Below are 25,874 nucleotides of genomic sequence, written 5' to 3'. Positions count from 1 at the left end.
TTGCATCGAACTAAATTCTCCCTCCCCAGACACACATGGGTACAAGTAAAATAGCAATCTGAGTAAGACTGGTGTATTGCATCAATGTTAAAATCGTAATTTTGTTATCGCACTATGATTCTGCGAGATGTGAATCATGGGAGGAAATTGGGTGAAGAGTATACAGCATCTTTCTATGTTATTTCTTACAACTGCATGTGGATCTGTAATTATCTCAAAATAAAATGTTAATTAAAAATTAATCAGTAGCAAAAAGAATGAATCTGTAATGACTGGCTTTGAGTATTCAGGATTCAGCCCCGAGCTGGAGTTCAGTCTCCTTCCATGAGAACACAGTCGCACAAAACGAGGGCTCCAAAATGAAGGAAGAAGGGGGGATGGATATTGGGTGGGCAATGAAAGATATCTGCTACAACTTAGTTCTATTCCTTCTCCCCAGGCTTATCCCCTCTTTTCTCAGACGAGGTGAACCCAGTAGTCAATTGGATATTCCCATCTGAAAAGACAAACATTTCAAGTTTAAGGTGTTATTAACAGAACGCCTCTTCCTCCCCAAATTTTCCTTTCCACCTGTTTTCTCTAAAATAACTGGGGTCATCGCCTTGCCTTTGTCATTGCCCTAGAAAATGTTTCCTTCTATATGCTTTCTCCTATGCTCTGATCAACCATCTCCCTCTGCTTCACATTTGTCCTTACACCTCTAAACCCATCTTTGACTCCCTAACCATGTCTTTCATCTCTGTAACTCCTACTTCTCTCTCGGATCTCCACCTAGCTGTCATTTCTCCCTGTCATGCTTGCATCCCACATGTCACCATATGCTACCAGCTACCCCGTACATCCTGGCAAAGGTGCTATCCCATATCATTTCACTCATCTGTTTCTTCTCTAGACTGTGGGTTCTAAAGCCAAGAGTCTCAACCTTGGCTACACATAGGAATCACCTGGAGAGCTTTAAAAAGTAGTCATGTCTTGGCCTGCCACCAGATATTTTTCTAGTTTAAGTGGTCCCATGAGTAGCCTGGGCATTGGAATATTTAAAAGGTCCCCCAAGTGATTCCTACGTGTAGCCAATTTTGAGAAGCACTGTTCTAAAGCTTCCAAGTCTATCTGTCCACCATCGTATCCCCACTTCCAAAACAGAGCCTCACACATAGTAAATCCACAGATCACAGTAAACCCACTCATCGACTGAATGGGGCAAGTGAAATTGATCACTGTCTTCCCGGAAATCCTTAGGTCACAGGGTCTGTGAACCTCCCAAGATAGGGGATGATTCACCTCCAAAGAGGAGTGGAGCTCACCACCCTTGTGGCCGCAGCCAGACCCCTCTGGGAGCTGGGCCACACTGCCCTGCTCCCCGCGCACCTTGGCCCGAGTAACCTGCATTCCCGGGCAGAGGCCCCAGAGTGCCGGGCTGGCTGGCAGCCCTTTCATTTATGCCCGAAGTGCTGCAGACCAAGACACCAGAGCTTGGGCTTGGCAGAGTTAAACTTTTTCCTTCGGGCATGAGCCAGGATGTCAGATTCAGTGATTGGTGAATGGAATCTACATTCTACAGATGCTGGTGCATGTGCTTCCGCTGTGTTTCTACCAGCTGTGCGTACCAGGCAGCAGAGCAAAAGCCTTGCTGCTGAGGACAATCAAGTCACAGATAACCGGAAACGCAGGCACGGCTTCTCGGTGCCCAAGCCTCGCTTACTCCAGGCAGCTGCTCTTACTGTCTCGAGTCATTCGGAGAAATCTTTCAGAGATGCAGACAAGAAGTTCAGGTTATTTCCTCCCACAGAAATTAGCTGAAATGTACTTTCTGGACGGACAGAGTTGAGATCATTTGACAGGGAGCCCAGAATAGCAGATTTTTAGGACTCTGAAACACGACTTAGCCCAGTGACCTCATTCTACATCTAAGGATCCTTAGGCATGAACGGAGAGAAGTTAAATGTTCAAGGTTGAGGGTTAAATGCCTATATCCTGGCAGGAGCTGGAATAGAAGCCATCATGATTGGAATTAGCACTAAAGAAGTGGCTGCAAGCTCTTAGCACTTTTCAACAAATAAATAACCACCATTCATGTATCTGCGCATTCAAAAGCTTTCACTGAACACCGACTACAAACCAAATATGATGCGAGGCACCAGGGATTCAGAGATGCAAAGTAGAATCCTGCCTTTAAGGAGGAGGAGGAAAAAAATATAAATAAAACAGAATAGTAATGGTGTGATAGTGGCAAGTGTGTGGTGCCACTGGGGCACGGTGGAGAGACCCCTAAGGGGCGCAGCGGAGAGACCCCTAAGGCAGGGGTGGGGGCTGGGTGGAGGGAGCCAGAAAACCTGACCCAGTGAGGAGTGCATGGGAATTGAGGAAATGGAAAGAATGTGAATGGTTAGGGCCTGGGAGAGGTAAAGCCATGCTACAAGTACTAAAATAAAGCATAGGTTAATCACTTTGTCACTTTTAAGAGGAGAAAACATTTCTAACTATGAGTGATTCAAAATCCAGAAGCAATAACAAGAAAGATTGATAAGTCTGATGATGTTAATCTTTACTAAAATAAGAGACAACATCATAAGCAAGGTAAAAAGACAAGATACACAGGGGCGAATACAGGTAATACGCACTGGGCCTGGTTAAAAGCTTGAATTTATTCTCAAAACAGTGAGAAGCCATCGAAGGTCCGTCGGCGCCGAAATGACCACATCTCGGTTTTGTGACTCTTCTGCATTTACAGGTGTCTCACCTGAGCAGCACCTGCTACACATTAGTCACTTAGGGAATTTATAGGTAAATGTTTCTTATGCCTGGGCCCTGCTTCCAGAAACTCTGGCCTCACTGGTCTGGAGGGGTCCCAGGCTGCCAGTTTTTGGTTGTTGTCTTTGTTGTTGCTGACTAGGTGATTTTAACACGTCCCCAGAAGAAAACCTCTCGCCAGCTCAGCTTCCAGCAGTCTGCCAAGTGCTGTTTGTCTTCCAGGATTTTTCAGATCACTTGATGGTCTTTGTTTTTTTTTGACCTTCTTTATTGCATTCTAGCGAAGAGGGGAAGGAGCTGTCCCGCTCCCCCAGCCACCTGCCGGGAGCCATTGTAAAGCAAAGTTCCTGCTTTCTTATGCATCCAGTATTCTCGGGTAGGTCCACTTGGCCTGGAGGCTCAGATGGGCGGTGTTGGCAGATAACAGAGAGGGGTTAAGGAGTCCACAGCCGAAATAATGAGGTCAGGGAGACTCCCCACGTGCACTGGAGGCAGAAGAGGTACCTGCTTTTTGTCTTAAGAATCCCAAATTTCATCTTGGTGGATAGGATTTTTTTGAATGATGCTTTTAAAACTTTCCCTTTGAAGGTAAAGTATCTGCAGGTTTGACTCTGAAGGGAGGGAGAAATCCGAATGTTATATAATGTATCGTCCAATCTCTGTGTCTGGGAAGAGTTCTAGGACCGGGAAGTGACTGGAGAAGGAGCTCCCAGGCCCCGGCCCTCTCTACCCCTCCTGGGCCACTCCTGTGGGCACTCTCCTGGCTTTGCAACCTGCCCCCCAAGTTTGTGGCGCGGCCCAGGGTCTCTGAGCTCCAGCCTCTGAATGTGATGTGCCTGGAGGGTGCACACAGGACTCCAGTGCTCAGCAGTCCAGCCTTCCCTTTGCAGATCAGGTCCTTCCCTTTCAGGGATGGTCCGGGCGGAGGGCCTCACCACAGAGAGCTTTAAGTTATCCTGAGACAGTTGAACACATCCAGGTGGTTCTTGGCAAGTGGTCCACGTTCAACAAGAGTTAGGTTTCCTTTCTTCCCCCTCCATCACTGCCCACACTCAGTCATGACCAAATCCTGTACGGTTTAGCCTCCAAGCGGCTCCCCAAATCATCCCACTCTCCCCATCTGCACCCTTACCCTCAAGCCCGTGGTGGACGTGGTCGGCCTGGTGCAGGCTATAAGACAGCCTGATGAATTTATTTTTATTTCGTATATTTTTTAAAGGTTTTATTTATTTATTTGACAGAGACAGCAAGAGAGAGAACACAAGCAGGGACTGGATCCTAGGACCCTGGGATCATTACCTGAGCCCAAGGCAGACGCTTAAGGACTGAGCCACCCAGGCACCCCAGCTTGATGAATTTAAAAACAAGAATAAAACAAGCTTAAAGTCACCAGCAATTCTAGATGTTAGCGATAAAACACTCCTCTCCCCCAAAAATCTTTCATTAGTTTATGTCCTAAACAATTGAGGCAGCCACTTTTGATTTTAACAATATATTTGCAGGCTTCAAAATAGTAATTTTATTACATATGTTTTTATAACCATCATATTTCCTATGGAACTTAGTTTGGAAACTTCCAGTTATACGGTTGGTCTTTGACCAGCTAGACTTGGTTGGCCACATGGGTCCATTTCAAGAGAAGGCTTGTAACAATTTAAAACCATCCGAGCGGCTTCCTGTCTGTTTGTTTCTCAAACGTTGTTTCAATACATATTTGAGAATTTAAATGATAGGTTCAAAGCACATGATGATAGCCCAGTGATGTTAGGCCAGAGGAAAGAACTTGAGCTATTTCGTTTCTGTCATTTGTGTCCTTGGTATGGTCACTGGGAATGTTTATGTGTTCGTTAAATTTAAAACAATGGAGCAGCAGTATTAAGTGCGAGGTTTAACATTTTTGTTTGATAAGTGCAAATTTTAGTTCATAAAATATTTTATTGAATTTGAAAGATGTATTTAAAATGGACAGATACAATTTTTAAATTTTTAATTGTTTGAAAGCTAAAGAGTAGATTAAGAAAATGAATATCACGGGGCGCCTGGGTGGCGCAGTCGTTAAGCATCTGCCTTCGGCTCAGGGCATGATCCCGGCGTTATAGGATCGAGCCCCACATCAGGCTCCTCCGCTATGAGCCTGCTTCTTCCTCTCCCACTCCCCCTGCTTGTGTTCCCTCTCTCGCTGGCTGTCTCTATCTCTGTCGAATAAATAAATAAAATCTTAAAAAAAAAAAAAAGAAAGAAAATGAGTATCACTAATTATCACACGATTATTGCTAAAAACAGTTTTTCATCAGAGGAACGGGGGTGTTCAAACCTGCCCCGCGCTGGGCATCAAACACTTCAAACACTAAAGTCCAGCCCAGAACCAATCCTCCCCTGTTTCCTCTTGAGGAAACAGCAGTGACCTCCTCGCTGACCCTCGTGCTTCCCCTCACTCCCCTTGAAAGCTTCCTTCATGTCACTCCTACTATAATATTCCTGAAAATCTAGTTTTATTTCCTACACGCAAAGTCTATCCTCTTTAGTTTGGGGTCCCTCAAAATGTGGCCTGACATCCTTTATAAAAGAGTAAAACCCATCAATCTGCCACAGGATCGAGGGAGACAGTTGGGGAACAGATGTGGAGCAGGGCCTGGTGCAGGGAGCCACTTCGGGGCTAGAATGTACAGGACTCTCTCAACGCCTGTGTGGGCAGTGACAGGCAGGGAGGCCCTGAGGCGGGCCCTGTGGCTGGCCAGCTGCGTGTTCAAGGGAAAAAAACATGGGGTCTCAGGTGTGAGACAGCCTGTGGTGGCATCTCAGCTCCAGATTTACCAACCAGCAGGACTCGAGCACCTACAGCCCTTCTCCTTATTTTGTACCTGCTCTTAGGGGTGTCGCCGTGATTAAACACTGAACGCGCGTGGTGCCGGGGCTCGTGCTCCTTACCAGTAGTTGTGAGGAGTAACTGCTGTCCTGGGCAAGGACGAGTGCGCATGGCCGTGTCTTGGTGGCGCAGGTAACTGAAAGGGCAGGAAAGCCCAGTGGGTGTGGTGGAGCTGGGCTGGAGTTCTGGGTTTTCTGCCCACTGATCTGCTGGTGGGTAAGGGCCTTGTCCTCTCTGGGCATCAGATTTCTCCCCCCTGTGGGAAAACAATCCCGACCAAACGTAGCATCCACTTCTGATAGACCAGGTATAACCTCCAGGACCCCAGCCACACACCCTATGTTCCAGCCACGCAGCAGTGTTCACCGTTCTCCATCGCACCAGACTCTCAGTCCTCCTGACTTTGCCGTAGTAAAGTCCTTCCCTCCTTGTGCTCCATTATTTTGATAATCCTTTGGGTACATGGCAAGGTCCCCCTGGAATGAGTGAGCCCCTCAGGAAGGGATGTTCCTTATTTATTGGTATATCAGCTGGCGTAGCCTAGAACCCGTTGGGTGGTGGGTGCATTTGGTAAATGGTGGAATCGATGGGTGCGTTGTAATAATAACATCCCAGAGAAGTAGGAGAGGAGCTTCGCATGAAAGTCACTTCAGTCAGTATTTAAGCTCATTGAGTTTGTGATAGGGATCTCCTAAAGTAACTGTCTTCGATATTTCACAGGGCTCTCCTCACTCCATTGCCCCACCCCAAGAGCAAACTCCCAGGATAAGTATTAAGTCCGCTTCCTAACACTTACAGCTGTCTTTTAGTGGTTCTTTCGGGAGGGCGTGAAGTCCATATCCGTAGAGGGATTGAGCAGAAGCTGGACAAGGAGTGAGGAACGGCAGCCCCTGAATAGGTGAGTGCAGAGGAAGAAGGGTAGTTAAAGGTCTTCAAGGTCACTTCCTTCCAACCCTGAGATCCATTAACTTGACACTCCATTGTCCTCACAGCGTCTCCATGAAGATTACACAGGAGGGTGACGTCAAAAGCAGGAGCTCCCACTTGCTACAAACCCAGAGCAGAGAGTCTCAGGCCTTGATATTCCTGTGAATTTACCTGTTCTCACCTCAGTTTCTGGCACTGGCCTGATACTACCCATCTGTGTCAGGCCGTCCAAGTGACCAAAACATGGGCAAAGACCTTCAGGGCCGGCCCTCTTTCCCACTTGCCTCCTTCCAGAAGGAGGCTCTACCACCTGGCAGGGTTCCCTCACCTCGGTCCGCTGGGTTTCCCACAGTCCAGTCTCAATGCAGGGAGCACTCAGGAACCTTGTGTAGAGCTCACTGCCGTCTTCATAGCAGAAATGGAGGTGGGCTTGTGAAAGACAGACTCAAACAAGTCCTGGATTCCCCACACCCCCTCATGGAGGACGAGTTGCAAGAGCACAGTGAACTCCGTCCAGCCTTGAAGACCCCACTCACTCCGGCCTGCGCTCTCCGCGGCACCACGGCTCTGCTCCTGGAGGCTGGCCCAGGTCAGGGCCTCCCCTGTAATGTCCTCACCTCCTGACTGCAAGCAGGATCCACCCCTGTACTCATCAGTCTCGCTGCCTAGACGACACTCATCGTCCCCCTCCCCTCCATTCAGCCCACTGCCACCAGCTTCGGGCCACCAGTCCCTAGAAGTCTGCCCACCAAAATCTACCAGTGACAGTGACATCCTCATGACCAGATTCACGGCCTACTCTCGATTTCTACGCCGACCGCACCCTCACACCCAGTCGCTCTTCTCCCAACTACACTGTATTTCTGTGGCCACGAGATGGTTCCCGCCGATGAAGTACACGCACCCCTTCCAGACTGGCACACGAAGACCCCCACATGGGACCCCCCAAAGCTCTTCCTTCTGCTGGCTCGCTACCGGCAAGGTGATGTCTTTGGAAACCAGGTGTTGAATGGGGGCAGAGGGCAGGAGGGGGCATAAAATCAAAGGCGCCCGAGTCCCCGAATGGTCCCCTGGAGGTGTGAGCCAAATGCCCACATTTTGGACTTTGTATGAACAAGAAATGAACTTCGTGTTCAGATGCTGAAATTTGGGGGTTTATGCACTGGATCACACACTGTTCAAGTTTCATTCCCTGTGGGCTTCTGTGCCATCTGATACTCTCAATTTGAATCACGGTGCTTGGCAACCCGAGCCTGAATTTTACCTTCTCGGCCAGGGTCAGTCTCCCCAGCACTAGGCAGAATTGGTCCCCAGACAGGGGCTGGGGACCCCCCAGGTGAGCAGCACAGCATCATGGGTAACCTGGCTCAGTGTGAGTCCCTCCTGAGGTCCACTGGCCATAAGCTCGGCTGCCTTGGATATTTGAAATAAATGGAAAGCCTAAAGTCCCGTGAGGGGAATCTGGAGGCATACTCACTTGACTATTCTAATGTCGTTTTCTAGGGCCAGAAAGTTAGTGGGTGCTGGGCCCTGATAATTGAAGATTTGGGTATGGTTAATGTAACTATCAGTGGTTTGTCTTTGATGAAGCAATTGTGTTCCGACAGGAATAAATGTTTATAGAGGAATCATGTCCCTTCTGAATTGTTACATCCTTGTTCTGAGCATGTGCTTTGAAGAGGAAGGGTTGCTGGGCTGGTAGAACCCTGAGTCGTGGCTCAGATGTGGGACAGCTTGTCCCAGAGCTCACGGACAGGTCGTGACTCTGAATTGAATTGTGCCTGTGGGGAGTATGCCAGCCCAGCCTCATGGAGCCCGGAGCTGGTCCAGGAATGTCATGGTTCTGGATGGCATCAACTCTCTAAGGAGGCTTGGCCAGACTTAGTCCTGGGCATCCTGTAGCCAGCCTTTCACAAACATGGCACACCCGTCAGCACCCACAGAGACTGGCAAGGCCCGCCGGGGCCAATCTGAATGCTCTGAGCTAAAGGATCCCAGGCCCGCACGAAACACAGGACCAGCCATATGGCCTCACCCGGGCAGTAGAATTTGCCCTAGAATACACTGGTACAACGAGTGCGAGAGTCAGTAGGACGAAGAAAGGCTCCATCAGCAGCAGGCCTGGTGAACAGAGCACGAGACACTCAAAGAGTCAGCTCCCAGTGCCCCGGCAGAGCCTCGGTGAGGGGCGCCTCGTCCACCCAGGAGCAGAAGCCCACCCTGCCTGCGGCACACTGGCCTGAAGGGGGGCATTTAAACAAGATGGCGGTGCCCCCGGGCACGTCCTGGATAAGACATGCTCTGCTCCACAGTCCAGCCTGAGCCCTGTTCACAACACTCAACAGGGGACAAGTTACCTGAAGGTCAGGACCCTGGAGAGCTGGTCCAGACACCTTGGGCCCAGCTGTGTCATGTCACAAGTGAGGAGACTGAGCAGGGAGGTCCCGCAAGAACAGCTGGAACCCGGGTCGGACCGAGGTCTGTGCGGCCCCACACCGCCACACAGCCTGGAGATGCCCCCGGGACGGCAGCGCTGAGAGCAGCTGAGCTGACAGACGGGTATCAGAAGGGCTTCCACAGGCCTCTGCCAAGCTATGGAGGCATCTGGAAAGCATTGCGGTCTGGGCTGTAAACTGTGTTGAGAACGACATTTTCCTGTAATATCCCCATTTCTAAATAGGCACATCGTGGCGATTCTGAGTCTGATTTCAAGGTCTAAAATGTGTTTAAATTCACACTGACTTGGGAAGAAGGGAAAAAAATACATGGTGGGAGGGGGCAAACAGCGAGGGTTGGTACAGCCTGTGCCCAGGTGCTGTCAGACAGCAGGCACAGCAGAACCTCCCGGCCTGGAGGGGAAAGAGGGCAGGCCTCTGGCAGGGCTCCTGAAGGGGGCACTTGCACCAGCCCAGCCCTCCCCCCCCCAATCGCCCTGTATTTATATGCCAACACAGGGCTGAGTCTTTCCTCCCTCCTTCGCTGAAGGGCTTGCTCCTGTTTCCTTTCCCATTCCAAGCAGAAGCAGAGGGACAGCAGCCCTGTCATCAGAGACGCTTCCATCCCTAAGGGATGGATGGTACCAGAAAGAAAGCCCTGCTGAGGAAAGACCATACATTCATGGGAGGTTCAGAAGGCAACGCTGAGTGAGAGTTCTCACTTTGCCCAATAAATTGCCTCTCGTTCTGGGGAGTGCCCCAGGATAGGCCTAGCTGGGAATCACTTCTCTCAGGTCCTTCTCTTTATTTATGTCCCAGGTCCCCTCCCTCAATAAGAGAGAAAGTTCTCTGAGCTTCCGCTCTCCCCGCAGATCAGAGCTGGCTCATGTTCCTTCCCACTGAGCAGGAGGTGAGGATGAATTCAGAAGGAAGCTTCTCCAGCAAGGAAAGCAGGCCTTGTGTGTTCACCATCGGCCCTCCCTTTGTACACTGTGGACATGGTTTCAGTCTCTAATCTCCATATTGCCCAAGAACAGTGGCAAGGAGGGGAGAAGCAGACTCCGCCGCCAAGTCCCCCAGGGAAGCGCTGTTTCCTCGCCCCCACCCTGGGGGCGGGGGGAATGGGGTGGCTGCCGAAAGGCCCACCCTGCGGAGGCTCCTCCTCCACGCCATGTCCCTTCTGAGCCAGAGCAGGCTCTCTAGAGCTCTCTGATTTTCTTGTCCAGATGTTGAGATTGTCACCCTCACCCCACCTCACACGCGCATGTCCGCACATGCGCACACGCTGCTGGTAGGTATCACTGCTCCTCTCTCAGTTCTGCAGTCCTATGTTCATTTTGAATGTATGTGTGGCTCCCAGGCTTGGGCTGCTAAGATCCACTACAGAAAATGTAACACTTCGTGCCAGTGCGGTAGTGAGTACCACCTCGGGCTCTGTGTCGCTGGATCCTTATTTCCAGAGGTCTTTATTCTCTTCCTGCTTCATGTTGCATCTCCTGGGAGGGGAGTGCAAACACCTCTTTGGCCCCAGTTGATGCATTTCTAGATTATCCAGCACGATTATGGACGTTGGCACTCTGGGGGATGTGGGGGGGCAGGGGGCTTGGTCATCCTCTTTGCCAGTTCTTGATGGCTGAGCTGTGCTCACGTCTGTTGTCCTCACAGCTCTGATCGTGGCCTCCAGCTGCACCCAACACACTGTTGAGGAATCTGACGGAGCTGTGAGAAAACACAATGCCCTTTCACTCAGATCCCTGAGCCCAGCCCAGCCTGTGTCCCTCTGGTCCTTCTAAATTTTGTAGTAATCCCCATGGCAGGCCCCAATGCCTGCCATTGTTGCCCGGTGTTTTTTCTTTCTGATTCTCAATAGCAATGATGTTCTCCTCTTCTACCAAATTAACTGAAATAAAAAATGAAAGCCAGGTATCCTTAGGGCACTCCAGCCAACCAACATTTGCTATGGAGATTACCTGAAAGCATTTCCCACCAGCAAGCAGGATTCTTGTCTCTCTTTCTCAACCATTACTCCATCCTCTCCCCACTGGTTTAGGTAAAGAAGTCCTTCATCGCCTCACAAAACTGGGAGTCTTTTTATTCTCATCCTCTCTCAGGCTCAAGGTTAAAAATTTAGCGCATGTTTTCTTAGTAAGTCTACCCTGCCACAGACTTAAAGAAAAGCCGGCAGTCAGTCATACCCTCCAGTCTCCCTGGCCGGGCACCACTCAGGTAGGACCCGTATGCCTTCCCATCCTGCCTGCAGCTCTGCCCAGGTCCCTTCAACCCTGCAGGTTTCTCTAACGCATGGTTAAATCCTTTCTCCCCTGGCACTGGCTCTCAGCTTTCCCTACCTGGAGATCAGCACCTGTTCCGGTGCCTTCATGGGCAGCCAGGCTTAGGTCTTTGTGACCTTCCAGCTCCCTCTGCCATGTTTCTTACGGATCATCCTTTCTTCTATAGCGTCAACCCAATGTTGTCTTTTCAAAGTCTTTATTAGAACACACCGATGTTTAGAGACACCACCCTCAATATCACCTTCAAGAAGTCTGTCATATAAATTCCTACAGTCAGGGGTAACTCCACCTTTATGTCTGAACCAACCAGTCTCAGTGTAACTCCACCCCCGGAAAAAGGTCAGTCTTTTCCACCAAGTTTCCTCCCACCAAAAATCATTGCTCTTGCTGGAGCTATTCAGTAATGGTAGAAAATCATTCAGTTCCATTAAACCCTAAGAAATACTGAGACATGGCCATTCAACAGCCCAGATAACAACACCACAAACATCTCCGCTTAATGCTTTGAAGATCATCGGCAGCAGAGAGAAAACATCCCTATTGGACTGTCACAAATACACAGAGACTCCAGGATGATAAACTATCTTCCTTCCATCAGACCACAGAGAGCTCTTGGTGAGAAGGCATAAGGTATGTTTTCTCTGTGGTTTCCATTCCTATTTCCCCTCATCACAAACCCCAGAATATGTGTACTTGTCTGCCTCCCCCTAGGGTTGGATAATCTCCTTCCAATTTTTTCCTTGGTGAAACTAGATGCAGAGAGTTTGGTCTTCTCCCGCTTTTCTCTCTATGAAGGGCTGATGGAGAGAGGACAACCTCACCCTGCTCATAAGTACAGATTTGAATCTGAACTCTACCACTTAGTAGGTCAATGTCTTTGGGAAAACCAATCAACTTCTCTGGTTATCAATTTACCCATCTATAAAATGGAGTTAATACTCACCTCACAGGGGTTTCTGAGAATTAGACAAAATAGGTGACAGGAATATTCAGCTTTCACTACCCCTCAGTGCAAATTAGGTCTCATTGTCACTGATGTCACAAATTTTGAGAGCTCTGAGGTGCCTCCAGTTCTCACAGGACCTCAGTTCCCCTAAGGTTCTCGTCTTGAGTGTCTTTGGAGCGGGCCCGGGGCTGCTCATCTCTGCTCAGCAGACCTCACCTCCAGCCTCTTTGAAGTTGTGTGCTCCTCACCGCCCCCAGCAGTCCCACAGGCAGACTCTGCCTTCCCTCTACTTCTCCATTCCTAGTGTTCTCTACAGCAACTTGGCAAATGTTTTTGGTGAATTTGACAAAATTGGGCTCAAGATTCGTGAGTAGAAGGAAGGTAATGTGCAAGGAATGACTCTGTGTGTGCCCTTCCTAGTACCCACCTCCCCAGGCTCACTGTCCGTCAGTCCTGTCCAGCATTCACTGTCCACCCTCCATCCAGCTTGCCTACTGTACCAGGGATCATATGCATTGGGATGTCTTAGATTATTCCAAGTGCTCCCTGCAAAGGCACTGTTAAAGTCCATGTTTGCCCTCCTAGGTCGTTCCCTGTTTATAGTGTTCCTTCTGCATGACGGGAACTTCAGGCCACCATGTCCTTCCCTCAGGCTCTTGAACTGAGTGTTCACATCTTGTCCACATCTGGCAAAAATCTGAAAAATACTTCCAGGTTTAAAGTGGCATTTTCCTCCAAATCCTATCTGTTCTATACTCATTAAAGGAAAACAAAATGAGCAATAAGAACCAAAGAAAGAGAAACAAAACAAAAGCCGTAGGCAGCTCAGGCAAGGCGTCCTGCTTCATATATATGGGAGTAAACAGTGTTAGGAAAATACAATCAATCCTTAATTGACTGTGCAGGGGGCTGATTGCCTGTTTAAAAATAATAATAGACCATGCGTTTGTAGAAAAATGCCAATTTCCATCCATCTGAGGACACTTCTGGAACTACACAAGAGGCACCATCTTGTGTGTCTTCTGCTCCATCAGCACGTCATGGGAACAAGGCAGGGACAGGGAAAAGGAGGAAATGTTAAACATTTATCAATAAACCATGGTGTTTCATCTCTGTGAGTTAGAACTGCAGATCCCTGAGCCCAGCCCAGCCTGAGTCAGTCGCCCCTCCAATGGGCAAAGTCCAGGAAGTATGGAAGGGGGAACAGAGAAGCTGCAGTTAGAAAAAATAAAATCATTAATTTACTTATTTTACCATCTTCTCAACAACAACAACGAAATTAAGTCTTTCGGCAGAAAAGGAGTGAATGAGGAGGCGGGAAGTCACAAGGCAAGGGTATGACAAGCCATCCCCTTACTCAGCAGACCATCTGCAGGCCTGTTGTAGGGCGAGGAGGACAGGCCACCGAGTGCCAGACTCACGCTGCAGAGGTTTCGTTTTAAAATAAAAGGCTTGGCTGAACAAGAAAAAACAATAGCAGCTTGTTTTACTTGGGTCTAACCTTTTGCCATCTTTCCATCCTCCACTTGTAACATTTTTTCTGCTTAAATTTTTGTGCTTTTTGTTTTCCTTACACGAAAATGGCATCTGGAGCACAATCTTTATATTCTAAATAACTAATGTAGAGTTAATATACAATTAGATTTTAATCATGCTTTGACAAGATTTACTTTATCTCCAGTACCAATAATCTTCCCCTCATTGTCTGATTGAGAGCGGATACAAACAGGTACTTGATGTACCATTGCTAAGGAATGAGCAAAGACCAGAGAATCCCCAAGAGCTCGGGAGCCCCTCCCAATCCTAATTCACATCAGTCTGGTAGTCAGCACTGTCGCCCTCATCCATTTCCCTTGAACACCCTTGAACTTCACCCACATTGTTCTTGCTCCTTGGAAATGTGTGAGTCGACGGGGAAGGGTCTCGGGCACTTGCAAGTCAGACTGACGTGAGAAGACCTCTAAGGAGATAGTGCTTCACAGGGAACTTTTGTCAGGACACAGCGTTTGTGGAGTGAATGGGGACAATGTCCTCAGAGGAATGAAACGTGTTGAGAAGACCACCTCTAAAAAGGAAGTGAGGCATGAAGTCACTGTGAAATAAGTGACTTTAACCAACCACACAAGAGATTGTCCTAAAGGAACGTTACTAAATGCCGTGATGAAAACAGACATTGGTTTTCATGAAATCTCCCCAAGGAAAGGAAAATGATTGTAAAAATGGATGTGTACTTTACAAGTCAAGCTTTAAACATGCTTTATAGCTATTAGCTAATTTGATCCTTGCAGCACCCTGAAACATAGTCAGTAGTCTTTGCTTTTTTACACAGAAGGCAGGAATAAAAGGAAAGTCTCGAGTTTCTCCTACATCCTTCCAAGTCACTGATTATGAAATGAACGTTTTGATAATGACTTCACCGGCCTGTTGTGAAGTAAGTAAAGCAACAAAAACAATGTCCAAAACTTAATGGGAGACACACACATACACAACACGCACAGGGTAGCTATTATTACAATAGATTAGAGAAAACTGGAGTCTAGAGAGATAACTTAGCTTGGTCTAGAATATACTGGAAATAAGTTGCTGGTGCAAGTAGTGTCTTCATTAAGGCTGAAGTCCAAAACGTCCTCAGTATGTTAGTTTCAACTATCAAAAAAAAATTACAAAGAGGTAGCAAACTTACGTATGCTTTGGTAATCCATCCTGACGACAGTGAAAGTACGATAAGATGTAGGTATAGGTACGAAGTTATTCATTATGGGACTATTTGTCACAATAGTATAAAAAGATTGGAACAAACAACCATGGCTGTCAATAAGGAACTGGTAGAATAAACTTTGGTTCCTTTGCACAAAGGATTAATCTGAAGTAATAAAAAGAAATAAGGACTCGCTCTACATATTCCTTTGCGTGCTCTTCAGGATACAGTTTGAAGTGAACAAAGCAAGACGGGCAAGAAGGTATGTGTATTATGCTACCATTTACTTATGAACAAAAGGAATACACAGGTATGTAGATATTTTCCATATTAAACAAGTATAAGAGACTTCCACTTTCGGAAAGATGGAGTAGATTTACTTTTTTCTTACTCTTCTTGCTAAGTACAACTAAAATGCTCTATATAGAGAGCCAACATTAGATGGACTATAAAGTAGAGAGAAGGAAGACCACCAAAGAACCACACTGTGGTTAATTATGTGGGTTTTCTTTTCCTCATATTTTCCAAACATGGAGCTGAAGAAGCCAGCTTCCTAGAAGTACCAATGGTCACAGAGAGAACAAAACAAAACAAAAGACTAAACAAAAGCCTACTCTCCTAAGCCAGATGACTATGAAAGCGGCAGCCCAACAAGACAGAATAATGACTCTACTCCAATCAAACACTCCAGATGAAAAAGGGACCCCACCTACTTCCATGCCAGCAAAGCCAAGTGAGGATCCTAGGCTTCACCACTCTGTCAGGAGGTGCCCCAACACCCCCGTTGTTGTAGTGTCAGAGAAGACCAAGTGGCGAGCCAGGACTTTCATCTCTACCAAATTATAGAGCCTCCCTCTACGCACAGTGTCAAGGAGACCATATGTGGAGCCTGGACTTCCATTTTTACCATGAAGTAATGAGGCACCTTCCCTTCCCCACTGGGGTGGTGACAGAGGACGTGATAGAGGAAAGTCTGGACTCTCATCACCACTCAGTAGTAATGAGGCCGTACCATCTGTGATATCAGTGGATCCATGTGGAGAGAAGTAACAGGTATATCCATCACTCCCAGACAGAAAGGTACCAGTGGAGGCTTGGTGGGGAGACAGAACCCCGCCCCTGCCCAGTAGAAATGAGAAGCTCCTCCCATCTTGGGTACCAGTGGAGGCCAAGTGGGAAAACTGGATTCCTAAGTCCATCTGGCCATAATGACATAGCAAATCTCCCTTTCCTTGGTGGAGCACTGTCAGAAAAAGCCAGCCAAAACAGATGGTTTAGATAAGATGCAAAATCTCAAAGCATAATATGCAAACTGACAAGAATTCAATAAAAAATCACTCATCATACTGAAAACCAGGAAGATCTTAAACTGAATATAAAAAGATAATCAACAGATGCCAAAACTGAGATGACAGAAATGTTAGTTATCTAAAAACGATTTTTAAATCAGTCATCACAGAAATGCTTCAATGAACAATTATGAATGTGCTTAAAACAAATGAAAAAATAGGAAGTTTAGCAAACAAATGGAAGACATAAAGAAAAACCAAACAGAGTGGATATATTCTAACTAAAAAATACAATAACCAAAATTAAAAAGAAGCAAACAAACTCAATGGAGGGGGCTCAACAGCAGAATGGAGAATCAGAGGCAAGAATCAGCGAATGGACAAATAGAAATTATCCAATCTTGGGGCACCTGGGTGGCTCAGTTGTTAAGCGTCTGCCTTCGGCTCAGGGCGTGATCCTGGAGTCCTGGCATCGAGCCCCACATCAGGCTCCTCCGCTGGGAGCCTGCTTCTTCCTCTCCCACTCCCCCTGCTTGTGTTCCCTCTCTCGCTGGCTGTCTCTCTCTGTCAAATAAATAAATAAAATCTTTTAAAAAAATTATCCAATCTTTACAAAGGAAATAACATAGGTGGAAAAAGATTCACAGAGCCTCAGGGCCTATGACAAAAAATCTAACATTTGTGTCATTGGAGTCCTGGAAGGAGAGGAAAGGATAGGGTTATAAAAGTACTCAAGAGAATAATGGCTGAAACATCCCAAACTTGGGGGAGAAAAATATATAAATCTATAGATTCAAGAATCAGAGCAAACCGCAAACAACATAAGCCCTCAGAATACACACTGAAACACATCACAGTTAAACCTTTATAAACTAAAGACAAAGGAAATATCCTGAAAGAAGCCGAAGTATACATTACGTACAGGGAAAAGCAATTCAGGTGACAGTGGATTTCTCATCAAAAACCATGGAGGTCAGAAGGAAGTGGAACATTTTTTAAAGGCTGAGAGAAAAGAACTGTCAACCCAGAATCCTATACCCAGTGAAAATATCCTTCAGGAGTGAGAGGAGAGCAAGATATTCTCAGACAGAGGAAAATTAAGGGTTTATCACCAGCAGACCTAACCTAAAAGAATGGCTAAAGGAAGGTCTCCAAAGAGAGAGGAAGAAGGAACCTCAGAACATCAGGAAGGAAAAATGAACAAATAAGAGAAACTATTGGTAAATTAAATAGTAATACTCTGTAGCACCATAGTACTGTAATATTCTATAATACTCTTGGGTTTCCTAAATTATGACTGATGGTCGAAAAAAAATTTTAACACTACCTGATAATGGGTTTAAGTGTATAAGTGGGGGAGAGTAGAGGAACATAAAGGAATTACATTTCACTTGAATTGGTAAAATATGGCTCCAGTAGACTGTGACTTATATATTATGGAGATCAACCATTAAAACAGTTATATAAAGATATGTACTCACAAACACTATAGGCGAATCAAAATGGAATTCTAAAAAAAAAGTATTCAAAGAACCCACAGGGAGATAAGGTCGAGAGGTAGCAGGTAGAAAACAAAGACACACACACACATACACAAAGACAATAGACAAAATAAAAAACAAAATTTCAGGTTTAATCCCTAACATATCAGTAACTATATTAAATGGTCTAAATGTACCATTTAAAAAACAGGTTAGGAAAGAAAATTGCTACAGATGAAAAGAGACATATAATGATTAAAGGGTCAATCCATCAAAAAGATATAACAATCGGGGCGCCTGGGTGGCACAGCGGTTAAGCATCTGCCTTCGGCTCAGGGTGTGATCCCGGCATTATGGGATCGAGCCCCACATCAGGCTCTTCTGCTATGAGCCTGCTTCTTCCTCTCCCACTCCCCCTGCTTGTGTTCCCTCTCTCGCTGGCTGTCTCTATCCTGTCAAATAAATAAATAAAAATCTTAAAAAAAATAAAAAGATATAACAATCATAAAATGTATGGAACACACAATAAATCTGCAAGTTATGTGAAGCAAAAGCTGATAGAACTGAAAGGAGAAATATGCAAATCCACAGTTACAGTTGGAGTTTTCAACATCTCTCTCTTACAACAATTGCTAGAAAAGCTAGACAAAATCAGGGGAATACTGAAAAACTCGGTGACAATATTAACCAACAGGATCTACTGGACATGTATAAAACATTTCACCCAAGAACAGCAGAATACATTTTTTTTTTTTTTGAGGACTCACAGAACATATACCAAGGGAGGCCATAACCTGGGCAGTAAAACAAAACTCAGCAAGAAGTAAAAGAACTGAAATTACAGCAATTGTTCTCTGACCCCAATGGAATCAAATTAAAAATCAATCAAAGATTTTAGAAATTTTCAGTAATTGAAAACTAAACATTTAAAACACTTTAAAATAATGCATGGGTCAAAAATAAGAATCAAGGAAAATAAAAAATTGTATTAAATTGAATGAAAATTAAGATGTAACATTATCAAAATTCAGGGGGCACCACTGAAGCAGTACTGTGTTGGAAATACATAGCACTAAAACACACATTAGAAAAGAGGGAAAATCTCAGTTCAATAAACTAAGCATCCACCACAAGGATCTAGAAATATAAGACCAATATAAGCCAAAAACAATTAGAAGGAGACAGATAATAAGGATCAGAATAGAAATCGTGGGAAGAAAAAACAGAAAATAAAATCATTAACTCAAAATGCTTGTTGTTTGAAAAGATCAGTAAAATTGACAAACTTCTAATAAGACTGAAAAGTAAAAAGACAGAGGGTTCGAATTACCAATATTAGGAATTAATCAAGGAATATGACTTGGCACTGCATACAAGAAAAAAAGTAGTGTGAAATGTTAGGAATAACCCTATATATATGAACTGGAGAACACAGATGAACTACACCAACTCCTTGGAAAGGACAAACTACTACAACTCATCAAATGGGAAATCAATCCTTTAATAGCTTTAAAACTATCAAGGAAGTTAAATTCATAAATAATACTCCCCAAAAAAGAAATCTCCAGACTCAGATGTTTCCCTGAAGGAGTCTATCAAATTTCTAAAGAATTGACACCAATTCTACATAATTTGTTCCAAAAATGTTGGATGAATGATGCTTCCCAATTTATTTTATGAAGCTGACATTACTGGATACCCAAATCAGACATACACAATACAAAAAATAAAATTACAGACCAATATCTCTCATTAATACAGAGGTGAAAAAATCATTAACAAAATACCAGCAAATAAAATCCAGTAATATATGAAGAAAAATTATACACCAGAGCCAAACAAGGTTTATTTCAAAGATGCCTGGTTGGTTCAATATTTTAAAAGTAAATAAATGTAATCCACCATATCATTAGGCTGAAGTAGAAAAATCACATGATTATATTAATGTAGAAAAATTATTTGAAAATATCTAGCATTTGTTCATCTAAAAATTCTCAAAAAATTAAGAATAATGAACTTCTTCAACCCGATGAAGAGTGCCTACAAAAACCCCACTGCTAATTTCATATGAATGGTGAAAGACTAAATACTGTCCCTATAAGTGTGGCGATGAGGTAAGGATGTTGCACCTTACCACTCTTATTCACTATAATACTAGAATTTCTGGTTAGTGGAATAAGGCAAGAAAAGAAAGTAAAAGGAATGCAGATTTTAACGGAATAAACAAAATGTGCAGATAGCATGATTACCTAAATGAAATAAAAAAAGAAAATTCCTAGAATTAATAAATGAGTTCAGCAAGTTCACAGGATATGAGACAAACATACAAAAATCAATCGTATTTCTTTCTTTTTTTTTTTAAAGATTTTTAAAATTTATTTATGAGATAGAGACAGCCAGCGAGAGAAGGAACACAAGCAGGGGGAGTGGGAGAGGAAGAAGCAGGCTCACATCAGAGGAGCCTGATGAGGGGTTCGATCCCATAACGCCGGGATCACCCCATAACGCCGGGATCACGCCCTGAGCCGAAGGCAGACGCTTAACCGCTGTGCCACCCAGGCGCCCCATCAATTGTATTTCTACATCCTACCAGTTAACGTGTGAAAACCAGAATTAAAAATACAATACCACTTCCAATTGCTCAAAAAGTACATAGGAACAAATTCAATGAAATATGCAAGGAGCTAATATGTTGAAAACCACAAAACTCTGGTGAAAGAAATCAAAGTTATGGGGAGCCATATAATGTTCCTGGGTTGAAAGATTTGCATAGTAAAAATGTCCCTCAAATTGATATATAGTTTTAAAACCATTCTTTTCAAAACCGCTAGAATTTTAGATATTAGCTTATCATAGCATTTATTTGGAAAGGCAAAGAAACTAGAAGAGCTGTAATAATTTTGAAAAAGAAGAATTAAGTGGGAGGACTCTGCCTACCCACCTACTCTAAAGACTTACACAGCTGAGGGCGATCAAGACTGGTATTATCAGAGAAGCAGATACAAGGATCAATGGACCAGAAGAGGTAAGTCAGAAATGTGTCCACACAAATATGCCCAATTGATTTTTGACAAAGGTACAAAAGCAATTCTAAGGAGAAAAGATAACCTTTTGTTTTTTAAATTTTTTATTATGTTATGTTAGTCACCATACAGTATATCGTTAGTTTTTGATGTAAAGTTCAATGATTCATTAGTTGCATGTAACACCCAGTGCACCATGCAATACGTGCCCTCCTTACTACCCATCACCGGTCTATCCCATTCCCCCACCCCCCCTCCCCTCTGAAGCCCTCAGTTTGTTTCCCAGAGTCCACAGTCTCTGGTGGTTCATTCCTCCTTCTGTTTACCCCCCCCCTTCATTCACAAACAGTGCTGGAAGAAGTGACACTTACAGGTAAAAAAATGAACGTTCATGTAAACCTCACACCTTATACAAAAACTCAACATGGATCACAGACTTCAATACAACCACAAAATTTTCCCCCCAAAATTGAAAAGATTCAAAATCTACTACTAGGCAAAGATTTGACACAAAAAGCACAATTCATAAAAGGAATAATTAATAAATTGAACTTCATAAAAATTTTTAAATGTCTGCTCTGTGAAAGACCTTGGTTAGAACATAAAAGGACAAGCTATAGAATGGAATTGTGTATTTGAAAATCACGTATCTGTTAAAGGACTAATATCTAGACTCTCAAAACTCAACATTAAAAAACAATCTAATTAGACGATGAGCAAAAAACATGAACATTTTACTAAATGAATAAACAGATGGAAAACAAGCACATGAAAATATATTCAACATCATTAGCCATTAAAATATGCAAATTAAAATCTCAGTGAGATATCGCCACACTCCTATCAGATTAGCTGAAATAAAAAATAATGACAACACCATATGTCAGTGAGAATGTAGAGAAATTGGACTACTCATACATTGCTTATGGAATAAAAAATTATACAGTTCTTCTGGAAAGCAGGTTGTTAGCTCCTTATAAAACTAAACATGCAATATCATACAATGCAGAAATCGTACTCTTGGGCATTTATCTCAGAGAAATAGAAATTTATGGGAATTCAAAACTGGTATATAGATTTTCATTTCAAAATTGGACATGCCTAGATGCCCGTCAGTAAGTGAATGGTTGAACAAATAGTGGTATATCCATGCCATGGAGCACTACTCGGCAATAAAAACAAAACAAAACAAAAAACAGAAAACTACCATTGATGCAGAAAACAATTTGGATGAATTTCAAGGTCGTTATGCTGAACTAAAGAAGTCAGTCCCAAAAGGTTATATGCACTTGAATTCCATTTATATAATACTCTTGAAATGACAAAATTATAGGGATGGAAAGGAGATTAGCAGATTCCTATATTAGGAATATAGGCAAAATATAGACAAAAGTATACAGATGGAAAGGAGATAGGAGACTCCTACATGAGGAATATAGGAGGGGTGGGGCCAAGAGAGAATCTCGACTCAATGGATGTCAGTATCTAGGTTGTGATACTGTAGGACACCTTACTGCACATTACCTGCTATATTGTATTTTACATTGTGGTACGACAGTGTGTGTATCTGGACTGTACTGGATCTGGGTTGTGATTTATAAGATGTTACGTCTGGAAAGACGTGAAGAAAGAGTACCCAGGATTTCTTATAACTACGCGGGAATCTACAACTCTCTTACTCGGGAGGTTTCATATGCACAACAGCAGAAGAATGAAACAATCCAAATGTCCCTCGGAGGTTGAATGGATAAGCAAAATGTGGTATACTCATACAATGAAATGTTATATGGCGTGAAAAAAAGGAATGCAATCCTCAGGACTGCTATCACACGCCTGAAACTTGAACACATACACAAAGTAAAAGAAGCCGCACACAAAAAGACGATTACTGCATGATCCCCCTTCCATAAGAGCATCAAGCAGTCAAATTCACAGAGACCAAAAGGAGAACAAGGGTTACCAGACGTGGGGGAGGGGCCAAGGTGGAATTGAGGCTTTGCGGCTGTAGCGTCCGTGCAGGGTGATGAAGTGGAGCTGGAGACGGATCGGGGTGATGGTTGCAAAACAGTGTTTACGTAATTTGTGTCAATGCACTGTGCATTTAAAAATGGTTAAAATGATTAATTTTATGTTGTATCTATTTTGCCAATGAAAGGGAAGAACCTCAAAACAGAGCAAAACAGCGGCAACGACAAAGTTACATTTGGGAGAGGAGAGAACACGACGGAAGGAACAGGGATAAAGCTGGACTTCTCGCAGTATGCTTTCTTTGACCTCATAAATGTTTTATATAATTATAATACAATTAAATTTAAAATATGAAATCCTTAAAAAACAAAAGCTGGTGGAAAGAAATAACACACCTAACTCTACTGACTTGTGGCATAAACACGCACATAAAAATTGGGAAAATAGAAATATTTTCAATGCTTATGTCGTTGGGGATAGTTTTGGGGTTGCTACTGAGACTGTGCTTTATGTCTTTAATTGTAAGATAAAGCACGTGAGTAATTTTGTGGATGTTGCAAGGAACCGAGAACTTTAGCACGATAGAAAGAAGATAAAAATGTTAAGATTAATGAAGTCAAGGGGCGCCTGGGTGGCTCAGTCGGTTAAGCATCTGACCCTTGATCTCAGCTCAGGTCATGATCTCGGGGTCCTGGAATCTTGCTGTGTCAGGCGCCCCCCTCAGCAGGGAGGATGCTTGAGATTCTCTCCCTTTCTGTCTCCCTCTTCCTCTGCCCCTCCCCCTGCTCACATACTCTCTCCTCCCTCTCTCTCTCAGATAAATAAATAAATCCTCAATAAAAAGATTAACGAAGTTAAGTAAAAAGTGGATCGACACCACCTCCATGCAGCCCACGGCAGCAGCACAAGCAGACCCTAGGTAGAGAATCCCCTCCCTGTCTGCCACCCAGAAGCAGTAGGCTGCTCTTTCTGCCGGAAATGGTGTCAAGTAAAGCAGCGTGGGGACTATCATCTCCCACCCACCCATCCACCAGGGGCATAAGCAGAAACAGAGCCGGGAGCCCCCTCTCCTGTCTCCTGTGCAGTGACAGCATGAGGGCCTGGTCCTCCCACCCAGCTGCAACAGCAAACCTAGCATCTCCTATCCAGCAGGAGAAGGTGACCCAGACTCACCCACAGCAGTCCTGGTGTCTCTTGGTCCTTCAGCCACTGGCAAAGGGTGACCTAGGCTCAGCGTCTTCTAACTCCCCACTGCAGTGGCAGAAAGCAGCACAAATCCTTTCCACCCCTGCTGGTACCAGCAGAGATCCAGCAGAAGCCATCAGCATCAGGATAACCAGAGAGCAGGCCTGAGGAAGCTGTATCTATCCTACAGGCTTGGCCCCGCCCACTCTGACCTAGACGCACCGGGGGGCCCAGAGCTTACCTTCTATTCCTGTCGGCAACACCATTAGGGACTGAGTGGAATTCCCACCAGCACTGAGCAGGCGGGCACAAAATGTCACATACGTATGATTGCATTGAAAGGACATAATCAGAGTAGGTGAATCCAGAGACGGAGCACGGATAGGTGGTTCCTAGGGGCTGGCAGGAGAGGAGAAAATGGGGCGGAAATACTTAATGGATAAAAGTTTTGCTTTTAGGGGCGCCTGGGTGGCACAGCGGTTAAGCGTCTGCCTTCGGCTCAGGGCGTGATCCCGGCGTTATGGGATCGAGCCCCACGTCAGGCTCCTCTGCTATGAGCCTGCTTCTTCCTCTCCCACTCCCCCTGCTTGTGTTCCCTCTCTCGCTGTCTATCTCTGTCAAATAAATAAATAAAATCTTTAAAAAAAAAAAAAAGTTTTGCTTTTGGATTCATGAACATTATTTGGGACTAGATACAGCCGATGGGTGCACAGAATTGTGAATGTACTAAATACCACTGAGGTGTTTTCATATTATGTGAACTTCGTCTCGATAAAACACTTAACATTAAAAAAAACACAAAAAAACCCCAATTGATCCAGTTTCAAAGGGGGAAAAACACGGGCAAACATTTCAACAAAGAGGATATATAGATGTCAAATAAACACATGAAGAGATGCTCGACATTATTAGCCATAAGGGAGATGTGAATTACAACCCAAAGCAATGTATGGATGTAGCGATGTATCGCTACACACCCATCAGAAGGGCCAACATGGAGACAGTGGTGATAAACAATGCTGACGTCGAGCCTCATGCATCGCTATGGGACTGTGAAAGGGTATAGCCACTCAGGAAAAGAGTCCAGCAGTTTCTTATAAAACTACACATACACTTACCGTACAACCCAGTAACGGCTCTCCTGGGCATCTGTCCCAGAGAGATGAAAACTTGGCCACGCAAAAGCCTACATGTAGTTGTTCATAGCAGCCTCGTTCATGGTAGCCATGTGGACAGGAGCTGCCTAGGAGAACTGCCTGGCCCAAATCAGTCTGCAAGATAAATGTTTATTTGTACTTCAAGACTGGGCCTCCCCCCACTGTCATCTCCCTCGTTGCTTTCTTCTCAGTGGACGAACCCACAGCCCCTCCTTTGCTCATGTCTCGTCCTCTGTCTGGTTTGCTCTTTCTGGACAAAGAGAGAAGACCCAAACCTTCCCACGCCTGCCTGTCCAAACCCTGCTTGTCTTGGAATAAGTTCCTCTTTATACTTACCTCTATTTTCATATTTTTCCTAGTATTCATATACCTTATTATTTATTTTTAATGCCTACATGACAGGTATTTATAATGGAAATAAATACCATGGTGGGAGGGAAAATAAAAACAGAAGAAAAAGAAAATAGTGTCTTTCCAATGTCAGCTCACAGCCTTCTCCTTGTGCTGGACTATTACTTCAATAACGCAAAGAGCTGTCACGCAAAGTCCCCTCCGCATTGTCGTGTGACTGGGCCTGCGGCCACTCTGACCAACAGGATGTAGCAGAAGCAGTGTTGTGCCATGTTCTGGAGGTGGAGCTTACAACGAAGCTAGCTAGCTTCTGCTCCCTCTTCTTGGAACACTCGTCTTGGAATCCGGCCACCATGCCAGGAGGCAGCTCAAGGAGCCACTCAGAGAACTGAGGAACCAAGGTACTCAGCTGACAGCCCCAGACGAGCTCCTGGTCAGGCTGTCCCAGTGTCCCAGCCAGCGCTAGCCAGAAGAGAAGAGCCACCAGGTCAACCCACTCAATGGTA

This window comes from Ursus maritimus, unplaced genomic scaffold (genome assembly GCF_017311325.1).
Source record: "Ursus maritimus isolate PB19 unplaced genomic scaffold, ASM1731132v1 scaffold_7, whole genome shotgun sequence".
NCBI lineage: Eukaryota > Metazoa > Chordata > Mammalia > Carnivora > Ursidae > Ursus > Ursus maritimus.
This window is presented reverse-complemented; position numbering follows the sequence as displayed.